We start from the raw sequence: 15,189 nt of genomic DNA, 5'->3' as shown, positions 1-15,189 counted from the left end.
TCTTTAATTCTTCCTCACGTTCTCTTTTTTAGAACCAGTGATGATTTTTGTCCTCTTATCCCTAGATTTTCTCTAAATTCCATACTTTTTAAGCCAAGGGATCCTCACAGATAACTGTGGTGGCTAAGATTAACTATATGAGAATAGATTTTCCAACAATAGAGAAATTTTCTCCACACTGTCTGATGTGTAATTTATGACCTATTGTAACTCTGAGCACTTCTTTCCTTCTTTCTTTCTTTTTTTTTTTTTTTTTTTTAAGATTTATTTATTTGAGAGAGAGACAGAGAGAGTAGGGGGAAAGGCAGAGAAAGGAGAGAGAAAATCTCAAGCAGATTCCCCGCTGAACGCAGAGCCCCACACAAGGCTTGATCTCATGACCCTGAGGTCCTGATCTGAGCTAAAACCAAGAGTCAGAGGCTTAACGGACTGAGCCACCCCGCGTGCCCCTGAGTACTTTTTTCTTATTCAGTAAACACTTTATTCCTCTCTCCTTCACCTACCCATTTGGCCCACCCTGAGGGTCAAGAACATTCCTAATTACAATCCAGCTTTCCCAAGGGCTTGTTCTCATGCCAATTTACACGAGACGCCACTTTAATGAGCATAGCTGCCATTCACATATCAAAGATGTTAATTAAATTGCTGAAAACCTCAACTTCCTCCCATTCACTCACAGGAGAAAAGAGCTCCCGAATAGCCACCAAGCACCTGACCGTGTTCTGAGAGCCATGGGAGCCCACGAGCAATTCCGGTTATGAGCGCTGTGGTCCCAAGGACCGAGAGATAAAAGAGGGAAGGGTTTGACTAACAGGAGAGGGAAGCTGATCTGTTGAGGGTAACGTGGACCAGACATGTGACAATTGTCCTTTGGCAACTAATAACAATTTTGGCAACTGTGATAATAGCCCCTCTATAATATTATACCATGAATCCTTCCTTTTCATGGGGAACCTTGAGTCTATTACAATGATCTTGCTAATTAAAGAGAGAGCTGATGTTAGTTAAACCAAGCACTGACTTTGGGACCCATTTTCCGGGGCTTGCATTCTTCGAGCTGTGACCTTGGGCAAATGCCCTTATTTTTCTGAGCCTCAGCTTCCTCATCTGGAATATGGGCATGACGGGACGAAGGATAGAAAAACCGAAGTACTACATAAACTGAAGGTGTTTTTATTGCTCTGAACAGTTACTGTCCCACCATCCCCGCAAGTTATATAAAGGGCTATCTCATTACCCATTTTAGAGATGAGAAAACAGAGGTGCAGAGGACCCAAGTGATTAGAATGTTGGAAAATATCACGAGCTTCAGAATGAGGTGGATCTGAATCCCATGTACTAGCTGTGTGACCTGGGAGTAGTTACTTAACTTCTCTGAACTTCAGTCTCTTCTCTAAAATCAGTGTTTTTGTGGGAACGGCCCCCGAGATAAGTAGAACACATGATATATTCATCACACACCTAAGAAGTGTTTAAGCAATGGCAACGGTTATAATTCATATAGCAGGCCTGTCTCCGCTGTCCCTGTTTTACTGAAACTTCTAGTACTTTAATCAATTTTTCGTTGTTTCTGAAAGACCATGATGTGCACAGCCTTCCACTGCTTTTACTTCTTGAATCAATTTGTCTTCGTGGAATACACTGCCAAAAAAACAGAGAGGCAGTCACACAACAGAAAGCTTAGTGGATTGTGCTTTAGCCCAAACGAGCATGAACTGCTTCCCCCTTGGATAGCCACAGGCTCTTATTGGTAGCAATGCTTCAAGGCCAAGTTAATTGGTATCAACTATGCATTATGTAAAACAAAAGTGTCCCCCCCACCCCAACCACCACTTAAAAATACGCTTTTCAATAAAGGAAAAAGTGATGTAACATGAGCCTTTGCAGCTGCAAACAGAAAGGCTTGGAGCCGAGCGGCAGGGCACCCCAACCCTTCCTCTGGTCTTTCCAGAAAAAGAAAAAGTATAGCTGCGACTGGGTAGACTGTTCAGGGAGGACCCTGCAGGGGCCACGTCATGAGTTCCATCTTGACATGCAGTTCAGTATTCACCAGGGCAAGGGAGGTCTTCCAGCCCAGAGAACTACCAGCGTGCCCACAGATGAGGGCTGTGGGAGGGAAGGCAGACTGGGGACTTACCTAAAAGCCGAAACGATGTACACTACAAGATGATATGGAGAGCGATGCCAGCTAGGGCAACCTGACTTGCATTCCTGCTTGAGGAGAAAGCCCGCCCCCCAAATTCTTTGATGGAAGGAAAGATCAGAACAATGGCCAACTGAAAGAATGTGAAAAATGGTAAAAAAAAAAAAAAAAATCAGCTACCAGCAGCTCCCTGGACTTCAGCGGCTAGAGTGGGTGGTTTAGACCAGGGGTTCCCCAAGCGTGATCTCCCAGTCAGCAGCAGCAGCAGCACCGGGGAACTGGTTAGACATGCAGATCTTCGGGTCCTCCTCCAGAAGCACTAACGCAGAAACTCTGGGTGTGCAGCCCAATCACCTGTGCTCGAATAGACCCTCCCAGGGATTTGATGCACGCCTCATCAGATCTACTACTGGTTTAGGGGGTGTCCAGAGGGTTATAGCTTTTTCCCTCCCAGGATATCATGCACAGAGGTTGATAAAAAGAAGTTCTTGAAAATAGCCATTTTATTTATTTATTGGCAATAAAATTTATTTTACTTATTGGTAAATAAGTTTCTTTAAAAAATATTTTATTTATTTATTTGAGAGAGAGCGTGAGCACAGCTGGGGGAGGGGCACAGGGAGAGGGAGAAACAGACTCCCCGTTGAGCAGGGAGTCTGATGCAGGATTGGGTCCCAGGACCCCCTGGATCATGACCTGAACAGAAGGCACTTAACCAACTGAACATTCCAGGAACGCCTATTTATTAGCAAATCAACACAGGGTTTGATATATGCAAGGGGCCTTAAGTCTTAAGCCACATCCCCCTCAGGGACACTTGATCTCTGCCCACAAAAAACAGTACCCTCCTGTTGCAAAACGGGTGCTTTTGCTTAACAGTGAGAAGGAGGAAGCCGTGCTCAGGGCACCAGGACAAACCTGGGACCTCCTTTGGCCACCGCGTGCCAAGCCTGCCTATGGGTCTGGAAATCAGGACAAGACAAGATTCCCACGTACAAAATTAGATCTTGGAAACAGGTTAGTTATCTTGGACAGACTTAGCAGGGAGGAATGTTATCACTCTACAGATCTACACACAGATCTCTGCGAAACTGAACTGAAACTGTAAAGTCTTTTAAGGGAAAGCCACCAACCAGAGAGAGCAGAGGAGCGCCAGGACGCCCGTGCAGAGAAAAATCAGGAACTGAGTTTTTGTGGACTGTCTGAGGTTGACCTCTCCCCCACATAGCCCACAGCCTCCTTTCCCCTCCAGTCTGGGTGAATACAGCCTTCAGGGGACATGCTAGACGTAGAGGCCTTCTGCAATCACCTGTCGAAAGTAAGTAACACAAAGTCCAAGAGACAGCAGCCAGCTGCGGTGTTCTGCTTTTTCAGAGGCAGACCGTACTTACCCTGCAAAACGATTGAATCAGCAATGCACTGTGGTGTTGCTTGACGACTGTAAAGCAAGCACTGGATGTTGTGTAAATATTCTTTTCCTTCTCCCAGGTCATTAACTTTTAGCACCTCATTGTTTGGCGGCCTCCCTTTCCACGGTGATCTGGCCACGTCTGTGGCATGGGGGGTGGTGGCAGCAAGCACAAGAGGTTTAGAACCCGCCGGACCTGTGTGGGTTCAGTGCTCACCGGCTGAGTGACCTTGGATAGGTCATTTCACTTCTCTGAACCCCAGTTATCTGGGAAATAAGGGAAATAAGAACCTGCTGCTTCTGTGCAGATTAAGAGAGAGGATGTTTACACAAAGCCAGGAGAAAAACTGGTCCGCTGGAGGAGATCATTACATGTGGTGCCTTTTCCTTCTCTGGGGCCACTGGAAGACTACCTGAGATGCGCATAAATGGGAAGGGCACTTAGCAGGCTGGGGTCGGTCATGCGAGTGTTGGCTATTTCTATTCTACTTCTTTTCCCTTTTAATTTTCACCTCCAAGCTTTTCTTTACCATAGTTTTAGTTTTCACAGGAACTGCACATATTAGCTTTAAAAAAAGACACCCACTGAGCCTCATGCCCAGAGCTACTTCGGTACCATACACTATCCCATTTAATCTGCACAATGATGGGCTAAGTCTCTCCCCCATTTTATTTATTTATTTTTATTTATTGGTCAGTTAAGCAAATGCAACTCCAAGGAGTTACCTGTGGTATAGGGGGGCTTTGCAGTCAGGAACAACTTCTATGCCTGTCTCAGTCTGAGGCCCCACTTTGTCTCCCTGAGAGAGGCCTTGGAGACCCCTGTGCCCCACTCCCAATGCTGTAGCCACCAGGGACTTGCCCAAGGTCGCATAACAAATTATAGTATGCACCAGGGTTACCCTCACGGCTCCCAGCACTCAGGCTCCGAGATCTCTGTTCCTATGTGTGTTTCAGCCACTCTCTCTGGGCGCAGGAGAGGCGAGATCTAAGTTGTCCTTTCCCAAACTCTCGCAGAGCCGTCTCGGGTTTGACAAAGAATTCTCAGAGGTGGTTGGTTCTCTTTGTGCTGCGTCTAATCCTGGAGTGAGGTGGGGAGGATGGTGGAGGGGAGAGGGAGATCTTCAGGAGCTTAGTTCCTGTTTATCCATGTGTCATTCTTTTAGTCCCTGGGGCTATAATATCCATTTAGAAAGATTAAATCAAACAGGATTGGGGACAGAGAAAGAGGAGCTAAGCAGAGGCAGGGAGAGAAGAAAGTGGAATTCACAATGCATTAAAAATAAAGAGCCTAAGACATTACTAATTCTCAAATAGGTCTCACTTCTTAAAGACAAGCTGCTCCTTGGGTGATCACAGGCAGGTGAAAAGCGGTTTGGATGATTCTTTTTTCTTTCTTTCTTTCTTTTTTTTTTTTTTTTTTTTTTTTTTTTTTTTTTTTTTTTTTTTTTTTTGTCCACGAACCTGGCTTTTCTTTCCAGCATTCTCAGGTGCACTGGAGGCCCCGGGAAGAGAGAGGACTTTTTCAAAAGACACTTCCACCTCCTAATCCCTGTGCCTACAAACCAAATATTGATCTATTTAGTAAACCAGCCTGTGGGAGGAGAGATTGTAAAGCCCTGTTTACTCAGCAGTTGGGCCCCCCTGACAGCTGTTCAATGGGGGATTATGATGTCACAGTGGTAATTACACTATAAACAAGGGATGGGGGAGAATAAAGCATGAAAGGAAACTGTAGGGCTAGTTACCAGGCAACACAAAATATGTAACCTGAAACCCGACAAGCATGTTAATTTCCTAGCAAGCCTCCCAGATGTCCTCACTTCATGGCCAACACTCAGTTTCAGTTTCAATTTGTTTATTTGCCCTTCTTCAGTCACGAACGGCGGAGCTGAAAATATTGGAAGAGAGGAAAGAAGGCAAAGGAAGGTGGGAAAAAGTGGGCTTGTGTTTTGCTCCTGGGAAGCAAGCCGCCCGGAGAAAGTTTAGAGGCTTGGTCTTATCTTTTCAGGTCATTGCAGCAGAAGGGAGCTGAACCAGGTGAGAAAGTGAGCCTCGGGAAGAGAGAAAGAGAAAAAGGTGAGAAGATTAAACTGGGTAAATGAGAGAAAAAGACGACGAAGAGAAAAAGACGACGACTCCACAGCAGTGTTAGACCCCAGAGGTTAGCAGGGGCCCCAGCGTCCCACCGCCACAGCCCCACCTAGTGGTTGCCCCCACCACCTTTTTCCCAAGTCTCATGACCAAAATGCTCCCTACAGTGCCTGGCAACCTGGTCTTTCCTTAGGCAGCTTTATCCGAAAGCTTTTATGTTGAGCCAGCTTCCCTTCCTGCCCAGGAAAAATGCTTCACAGCCCCACACAGACTGGGAAACAAGGACTGGGCTACCCTGTGTTTTTCTGCTGTATTCTCAACCCATCTGCAGTCCTCCCCCCAATATGATTTTGTTTTGGCTTTAAATCAAGTTCTTCCTTCCTCAACCCCCTGAACTATTTTCGTGTTGTCAATGTTCCCCTTATAACCCGGGCTCTGAAACTAGACACGCCTTCAGATGAGGTCTGACCTCACAGAACCAAGCAGGATGGACCTTGGCCCCACCTTCGGGGTCCTCCCTTTGGAGAGCCATAGAGGTCGGGGGCTAGAGCTGTCTGTCTCAGGAGAGCTGACGGAGAGATTTCCAGCAATTTGGCGAGCTGGTTATTAAGTCTCTGGGAGCCTGAAATCTGCCGGGATGACAGTATTTACACCACAGTCATCGGCAAACACAACACATCAGGGCTTCCCACCCCCACCCTCCAGACGGCTGATCTACCAGCATACTGCTGTTCCTGGTCAATCACACTTGATCTCTTTTGGAAATCGGTGGTTTACAGGGGATTGACAGAATCTTGTAGCCAGGGACCCCTACAGGCCACTGGCCTCCACATAAAAGCTACAGGAGAAGGAACTGTGCCCGTCAGATCTAAAGAATATGAAGCAGGATTTTAATTCCCCTTGACTTTCTTCCATCTATACAGTGATCATCTTTGCTGACTGAGACCATTTCTCTGGGGACCGATTTGCATCAGAGCCACAGAAATTTCCACGGGGCACTCCTAGAGCCAGATGCTGAATGACCAGGCTGAGGGGGTGGGAAACATAGTCCCCTGAACCGACTTGTAGCAGCGGCGGCTGCTCCTGGCAGGGCCACAAACGCAGCAGCTGGTACGGTCAACAGCTTTTCTGCAATCTTGGGAATTCTGTCACATTTCTTCCCCTCCTAAATTCTAGTCATAACTGTCTAGAATGACAGTTTGGTGACAAGGCTAAATTCCAGTCCTGGCTCGGCTGCTCCCTCAGTGTTTGATTGGGAGCCAAAGCCTGTCCCTTCTGCGCCTCAGTTTCCCTATCTGTCACCAGTGAGGGTTGACTCTGAGGACCTCTGACTCCAGATGACTTTGGCAGCTGGCTCCAGTACGGGCCACAACACCGACATTCTCACGGACACCGCAAGCTGAGCTCGGCATTGGGGGAGGAGTGTTTTTCCACCCAGTAATCCTCACTGTGTGGACTTGTCTCTCGCCTCCACTCCTCCTGTTGTCCTGGGGATGGTTTGTTTGTTGTGGCTCTCCTCAGATGCACTACAATCCGTCCTCGATACTGCAGCCCTAGGCCACATTCTCTCTCCCAGGGACTCTCGCCCGTGTCCAAGCTAACTTCCCGTCATTTCCTTAAACCCAGCCACCAAGCCTCAGATGCCCCAGAGATCTGGGGGAGCTTGGCAAAGCCCCATCCCTCTGCAGAGATCTTCTCTTTGGCTCTTACCTGAGCCTTTCACAAGAGAAGATGCATAGGGGTGTTTTCTTTTGCCAACATTATGGCAACTCAGGAAGCACTCTGCATCCCCAAGCTGCCTTCCTTCCAAGGGCCCAGGTTTTGAAGTTAAGGAGTTCAACATCACTTGCCAGTGCACTTGGATCTCCTCTCCCATCACCGCTCTAGCCTCCTGCTCAGCATCTGCATACTGCTTGCCCCCACTTTCCAGATCACTTGTCCCACGCACATCCTTGGGACTTGATCCCTTTGAGTGTTTGTTCCAGTGTTATATCCCAGGCTTCCCTCTGACATTTCCGTATGATGAATGGCAAACCCTCCATGCAACCCTCCTCACACCCCCACCCCCAAGTTTAGTCTGCCGGACCATCTGACTGATAGATATATCTGCATTCATCCCTTTCCCAAATCCTAGATCTATGAGCAGGGGTGGCTCTGTCTGGCTCACTTCTAAATCTGCAGTTCCTGGAATAGCGTCTGGCACTGTCAACATTTGCCGAACGAGTGAATATACAGTCAATCCTTGCTATTTGCAGATTCTGTATTTGTAAATTTGCCTGCTCCCCAGAATTTGCCTGTAACCCCTCCAATCAATATTTATGACAATTTCATGGTTATTCACAGACTGGTGTGGAGTGGTGAAAAGTCCGATTTGCCCAAGGCACCTGTTCCCGGCAGAGGTTGAGCAAAGTGATGGTCTGCCTTCTTGCTTCAGCTCTCTTTTGTTGGGCGTCTATTTGGTGGCATGTTTTTCATACCTTTGTGCTTTCTGTTGATGTCTGCACCACTTAAAATGGTCCCAAGCATTGTGTTGAGATGCTGTCTAATGATCCCCCATGAAGGAAGGCTGCGACGTGCCTTACGTGTAGATAAGCGCGAGCCAGGCAAGAGTAGACCATGAGTTCAATGTTGATGAGCCAAAAATAGGTATTAAGTAAGCTGTCCTTAAACAGAAACATACATAAAACGAGGTTCTGTACTGATTGGCTGATGAAGAGACTCACAGGAATCTAACCCTGCGTCTTCCCTAGGAGCACTGGCTCATAGTCTCTAATCTAGCCTTCACAGACACTTTACGGCTACCATGAATACTGAAAATCACGTGTACCTGGGCTTGAATCTTGAGTACTAAGCCACTAAAAGCAGCAGCTGAGGGGATGACTATCATTCTCTGAGCCCTAGATTCCTAACTGTCAGTTGGTAATAATAGTGCCTATCCTCATAGCGGTTCAAAAGAATAAGTTAGGTGATTAGTGTAACCAAGTGCCTAGCGTAGCACTCAGCCCATTGAGGGTGGACCATAATCACTCACTCCTCTCACCTTCTCCCTTCTCTTGCTTGTAAACATATTTGCAATCCACAGGGCCAATACAGTTTGCTTTTTGCATTATCAGAAGCATTTATCTATGTAGTTCTCAGGATTTTGAAAACAGCCTGTCAACTGTCCTGATCCCTTCTCTTACTGCTGGACATGGAGCTTACATCAAATTTGAAATTATGCGGTGAACGACATTTTTTTGTTCATGTACCTTTTCCTTTTTCTTAAGGAATTTATTTCTTTACAACAAGCTCCTGGCAGTAGAATTACTAATTCAATGGGTTCAAACAAAAGCACAGCCCTGAAAGTAAGTTCCTAAGTTCCCAGAAAATAAGCAGTGGTGATAAGAGGAGACTTATTGGCAGACACGCCACTGGGTATGTGTGCACAGGACTTAAAGAGGTTCACGGAGTGATTCACCGTTCTCCGGAAGCTTCCAATTTCTCAGAGAATCCAGACCTGGGAGAAGCAACCACCTCATCATATCAAGAGGGAAACTGAGGTTAAAGAAAATAAGTGAGTTGTCCAAGGTGATATGACCAGTCGGTGCCAGATGAGGACTGGACCCAAGGTCCATAGACTCTAGATCAGTCTTCTTCCCATCATCATTTGGCCATAATGAAAACTAAAGTGTTGCTGTCAGGTGCAGTAATACTGTTTCCTCAAGCTTTAGGACCTGGTACTTGAGGAAAGAAAATGGGATAGATACAGTTGGTTTCCTACTGAGAAATTTAAATGTGCTATTCTGTTCATTTCTTCTTCTTTTAACGTCTGTGTTGTTACAGTGGCAAGGAGAATAAAAAAAAGAGGCTCTGTGCCCAGAAACATGGTTCAATATTGGGAAGACCCAGGGACAATCTAAAGCCGACCAGCACGGCTCTGTCCCTTCACCTGTCATGGAAACTCTTCTCACTGAACTGTTCCCTGTATAGACTGTAACTTACCTCATGAGACTGTGAAGTGGACAGCACTTTTCTGATATGAAGATTATATATATGGATATGCCATCATGATAGTAATTAATAGTTCCTAGAGAATGACAGGACCTCGAGGAGTCTTGCATTCTATTAATACAATGTTCAAATCACTCTAAAACCTAGGTGTCTACTTGGCCTCCATAAGTTCCCCATAATCTCAGAATAGAACAAAGCAGAATGGGAACAGTTCAAAATTCATACAGAGCTTTTTTTGATTTTAGAAAATACAGTTCTTGTTCAATTGCAACTAAGAAAAAATTCCGCAGACATTCATGGGCCAATAAAGCCCATGATGAGCTTGACGCTAAGTAAGAGAAGAATTTCACAGAAACGTGTGCCTCAGTTACCATCTTGGGTTGAGGATGAAATGGGCTTAACTGTCATCAGAAGAATTGCACTGACACAATAACAGACTTTCCACTTTTTCTCTATAGAATCTGGCAGCCCCATGTGTTTGCCCAAGATTGCCTATCTTTTGTAAGGCAAGGCAAAAGAAGGAAGAGAAGGAAAGAAAGGACAACCTTTGAGTTCTACATAAATCTCTCATACAAAAGGAAAATATACACGGGCCATAAAAACAGAAATTCATATTCCATTTCTTTATTATTTAGTAAAAAATATTTTCCCTTAACCAAAACCAAAGAGTTCTTTTCTTTCCATTTGGATATGATTAACTTTTATTCCAATCAGCAGCTGTCCTGTATGTCTTGGATAAAGGGTCAGCTTCTTCTCCATGGAGCTAATTCTTATTTTTCCATAAAGACAGTTATCTACTATACTAACATTGGTACCAAGAATAATAGCCAAGATTTTAGTTATGTTTAATAAGGATCCATCAGCAACTATGTGTTTAGTATCTACTGAATACTCAGCACTGTGCTAGGGAATGGGAGATGTACAAATCATTGAACAAAAATCTATTCAACTATAACTTAGTTCCTGGTGTATGATGACAGACCTATTTCCATCTTAGATCCTGCTTTTGAGGATCCCAGAAGGGAAATGGACAGGTAAGGGGAAAAAAATTAAAATGATGTGACATAGCAATAGTAGAAAGCATTGTAAATTACAAAAATAATGCAAAGAGAGAAAGAATTGTGAAGGGAGTAGGGGTGATCATAGAGGATTCCACTCAGGAGGTGATTGCTGACTGTAAGTTTTGTTTTGTTTTGTTTTAAAGATTTTATTTATTTATCAAAGAGAGAGGGGGGGAGAGAGCAAGCACAAGCAGACAGAATGGCAGGCAGAGGCAGAGGGAGAAGCAGGCTCCCCGCTGAGCAAGGAGCCCGATGCGGGACTCGATCCCAGGATGCTAGGATCATGACCTGAGCCGAAGGCAGCTGCTTAACCAACTGAGCCATCCAGGCGTCCCTGACTGTAAGTTTTGAAGAATAATTAGGAATGCTTCAGATGAATGACCTGGAAAAAGAAAGGACATGGAAGCCAGTTGGACTTTTCAATACAAAGGCCTTAAACTGTCATCCAACAGAGGGGACATTAGAATGGAGGTATGGGTAAAGGACAAATGATAAAGACCACTGAATGTCATGGTGAACAATTTCAGACTCTAAGAAGAGGCACCAAAAGGAATCTGAGGACTCTCTCAGGCATCAATACAAAGGGTAAGCGGAAGGCATTAGAGTTAAGATCTTATAGGTAAGGGGGGAAGAAAAAGGATCTTATAGGGAAGAAGAGGTCTTTGCCAGGGTCTTATAGAGTAGAAAGGAAAAAGGGAGAGCATGGGAAACTAAGTCAGGGCACTTGACCACAGATAATTGCTCAGGAAGTAGAAATCCTATCCAGCAGGTCAGCATTTCTTAGGCGGGATCAAGAAATGCCCAAGCCTGGTAACAAACCAGAGGGAGGTCCTAGACATCAATTGCTAGCCCCTGAATTTTCCTTTCTTAACAAACTGATTCAGTCTTTTGAGTGAAAGAAAGCAGATATTGCCCGTAAGTTTTCTCTGGATTCATTGGATGCCCAGCTCTCTGACTTGGAAGGTGTATTAGCAGAAATCAGCCTTGGCTGAGTCTCACTGCAGAACAAGTGCCAAGGTGAGACCTTGTGGCTAACAAGGACTGTAATATGGCAACTGTCAATTAGGAGGTGACTCCCCAAGGAAATCCTGAGAAGCCAGGAACATAGCCTTCTTCCTGCTATGTCCCTAGTCTAAAAGCTAGAGGAAGCTGGACACAGAATGCTTGCTTGATGGGTTTCCGGAGAGGAAAGAGATGTTGAGGCCACTGTGACATTCCAAGTCTCTGCTTTGGTGGGAAAGCTTCCACCTGATCCTCTGCTGACTAATGTAGCAAATTATGTGTGCCTTTGTGAAAATGCAACCACTGGGAAAAACTGAAAAAGGGAAAGTACACAAATAAAGGTTCCAGACACCAAAAATGGGAGAAGGGGTGTAGCTCCTATGACATGTCTAGATGCCCTCCTCTTTAATCCCATTGGTTCTACCAGGTGTCTCCTTCAAGAGTGACCAAGCAGACAATCCCATTCATAGCTCGGAATCAAAGTGATTGAGGCCTTATAAGACTAAGGTAACCTCACTGTGCTAAATTCTATCCTAAAAGTTCAGAAGGCCATAAGGACAAAGTGGCTTTAGTAAACAATGGGGCAAACAAATAATGAGGGTTATAAACCATCATTCTAGGTGATGCACCATAGAATATACTGAGTGCATTGTTAAATTTTTTATTACATCAGTCTTTGAAAGAGCATGCCTTGTTATTTTAATTTCAATTATTATAACTCACATCACTGGATTCTTGTTATACCAGCCCTACTACTCAAAAAAGTTTATAACAATTGGCAATTCTTTTACCTGAAGGCCCACAAATTATATCAAAAAGAATCAATAATTTTCCCTAATCATTTATTTTGAACAGCCCATGAATGGAGATGAACTTGGAAGTGAAATGTCTTACGAACCTACCAATTTTGATCTTAAGGACAGATTTGTCACCACATGAAAGCACAGTGGGTAATTACCAGGTGGTTGAAATGACAATTAACTCCATCGTTAATAATTATAATTTGACAGACAATAAATCAAGATGGCAGCCATCTGTAAATAAACACCCACAGAGCCAGCTGAATAGTATTGCACAATAGCTTAACCTCATAAAACCAGCAAACTAGTTCTGACTGGTGAGCAAGTAAATCTCCCAAAGACCAGAGAGAAGGAAATTTTGGGTCACCATGTTCCTACATTTCTCAGCTGGATACAATTGAGGGCCCAGTGTTGTTTTATTTTGTTTTTATTTGATTTTTTTTTCTAGGACAATTATTGTTATTTTCCATAAAACAATCGCTCATTTTAAAATATGGGATTATGACTTTTTGATGCAATTGAAACTATGTTCTCAAATTGCTCTCCCCTGAGGCCTTACATACTCCTTAGGATAGTTAGTCCTGACCACAGAGCAACGTCTATAGAGTTATTTCTCTTTCTTGAAGACCTTTCCCCACTTTTCTTCCATAACTCCCCTACTTTTTCTATTTTTCAAGATTCCTTCTTGGATTTTTTTAAAAAGATTTTATTTATTTATTTGAGAGAGAAAGAGCACAAGCAGGGGGTGGGAAGGGGCAGAGGGAGAGGGAGAAGCAGGCTCCTCACTGAGCAGGGAGTCTAATGCAGGGCTTGATGCAGGACCCTGGAACCATGACACGAGCTGAAGACAGACACTTAACCGACTGAGCCACCCAGGAGCCCCTCCTTCCTGGATTTTAATGATAATAGTGATGCTAACATCAGTTACCACCATCATCTATACTCTTTGTTACAGGCTGCTAACTGATCTGTGCATTTTACTGGTTCATTCTCTTAACAGCCCTCTGACATGGAGATCTTTTTTTCAATTACCCTTGAGAATATGGAGACCATGAATCATCCAGTCACTTCTCCATGGTCATAAAGTTGGTAAATGGCAGAGCAAAGATTTTAACTTAAGTCATAACCCCAGAGCCATTGCTCTCAACTCTGCCACCTCATCTACATAATCTTTCATTATTACATTTTCCCCAAGTTTTATGTTGGGTTTTTTTTTCCAAATCTCACAAAACATCTTTTCCTTGGTCTGTCTTAGCTACTCCCACACATCTGTGATTCATTGCTAAGGATTTCCAAATCTATCGTTACCCCACATCTGCCCTCCTGAGTCCCAGATCCTTGCAGCAACTGCTATGTCCCCACTTGGAGTCTTTTTCTCATTCAGCAAATAACCATTGAGCAACTTGTAGTCAGGCACTGCTTCAGGTATAGGGAACAGAAAAGCGCAACAAAACAGGAATCACTGCCCACATGATATGTGTATTAGGATGAAAGAGGGTGAGGGAAGACAAATAATAAAATCTAATTGTAAAATAAAGATAGATGGGGATTATGGGCTAACGAAAAAAATGTAGAAAAGTTGGGAATGCACTGGGAAATTAGAGGTAAGAGGGAACCACCAGTATGAGTAAGGCAATTGGAGGAGGCATCACTGAGCAGATGATATTAGAGTGAAGACCTCAGGGAGTGAGGGAGATGATTAGCTGGGCATCTGAGGAAAGGCCATTCAGGCAGGGGAACACTCACCAGAAATTCTCACAGGCAGAAGTAGGACGGACATGTCTGAGGAACACTAATAAGTCCAGTATGGCAGAGAGATGCCAGAGAGGGCTAGAGTAGAAAGGGGGAGTCTAAGCAGAAATAGGACCAAGGGCTGTGAGGCTTGGGTCTTGCAAATTGCCACTGTAAATCCTTTGAGATTTTGCTCTGAGCAAGATGGGAAGACTATGGAAGCTTTGAACAATGGAGTCATGACCTGAGTTGCTCTTAAGAAGACCACTCTGGCAGCTGTGTTGGGAACAGTCTGAAAGACGTCAAGGTGGAAAGAATGGCGGCGATTTAGGGGACTACTTCAGTAATCCCGTAGAAGATGACCATGGCTTCGCTAAGAATGGTAGCCAGGAAGGTGGGAAGAAATGATCAAAGGTTGGATACATTTTAAAGAAAAAGCAAACTGCATTTGTTAAAGGATCAGAAATAGGATTTAAGAGAGAGGAACCATGGAGGACTCTAAATAACAGAGTTGCCGTTTGCTAAGGGGAAATTTGCCAGGAAACAGGCCTGGAGGTGGGACTGGGGACAAGATCAGGAGCTTAGTGTTAAATATTCTCAGGTGGCTTTTGTATACATGTGTACAAAACAGATATCTATTATTTCCAGTTGAAAACACACACACACACACACACACACACATTTCTTCTCCTGTCTATTTCTCATCTCCATTAGCAACGCACCATTCCATCCAGGCATTCGTGCCAGACTGAAGGACTCTTTTTCATGCTCCTCTCCCTCTTGACTCCACACTGAAGCATCGCCTAGTTCATTCCTCTCAGCATTAGACAAGTTTCATTATGTGAATACACCTTGTTTTTCTGTTCTATTCTAGTACCCAAGTCCTTCCCTCAATCCAGGTGGTCCTCCTAATGACATTCTGCCCTCCCTTGCTTGGCCAATGTCAACTTAGTCTTCAAG

At 44.5% G+C, this 15,189-nt stretch overlaps 1 long non-coding RNA gene across 1 annotated transcript in view; it reads left to right on the top strand.

Moving 5' to 3' along the window:
* The first annotated feature begins 5,434 nt into the window (after nucleotides 1–5,434).
* The window catches only part of LOC132025058 (uncharacterized), a 28,757-nt gene continuing 19,002 nt past the window's right edge, over nucleotides 5,435–15,189 (top strand). The window contains exons 1-2 of the long non-coding RNA XR_009406401.1: nucleotides 5,435–5,480; nucleotides 5,563–5,630. This is a non-coding gene — a long non-coding RNA (uncharacterized LOC132025058). The remainder of the gene's footprint in view (nucleotides 5,481–5,562; nucleotides 5,631–15,189) is intronic.

Source organism: Mustela nigripes, chromosome 9, assembly GCF_022355385.1.
Source record: "Mustela nigripes isolate SB6536 chromosome 9, MUSNIG.SB6536, whole genome shotgun sequence".
Classification (NCBI taxonomy): Eukaryota; Metazoa; Chordata; class Mammalia; order Carnivora; family Mustelidae; genus Mustela; species Mustela nigripes.
The sequence above is the reverse complement of the archived record's forward strand: the minus strand, read 5'-3'. Positions and strand labels throughout refer to the sequence as shown.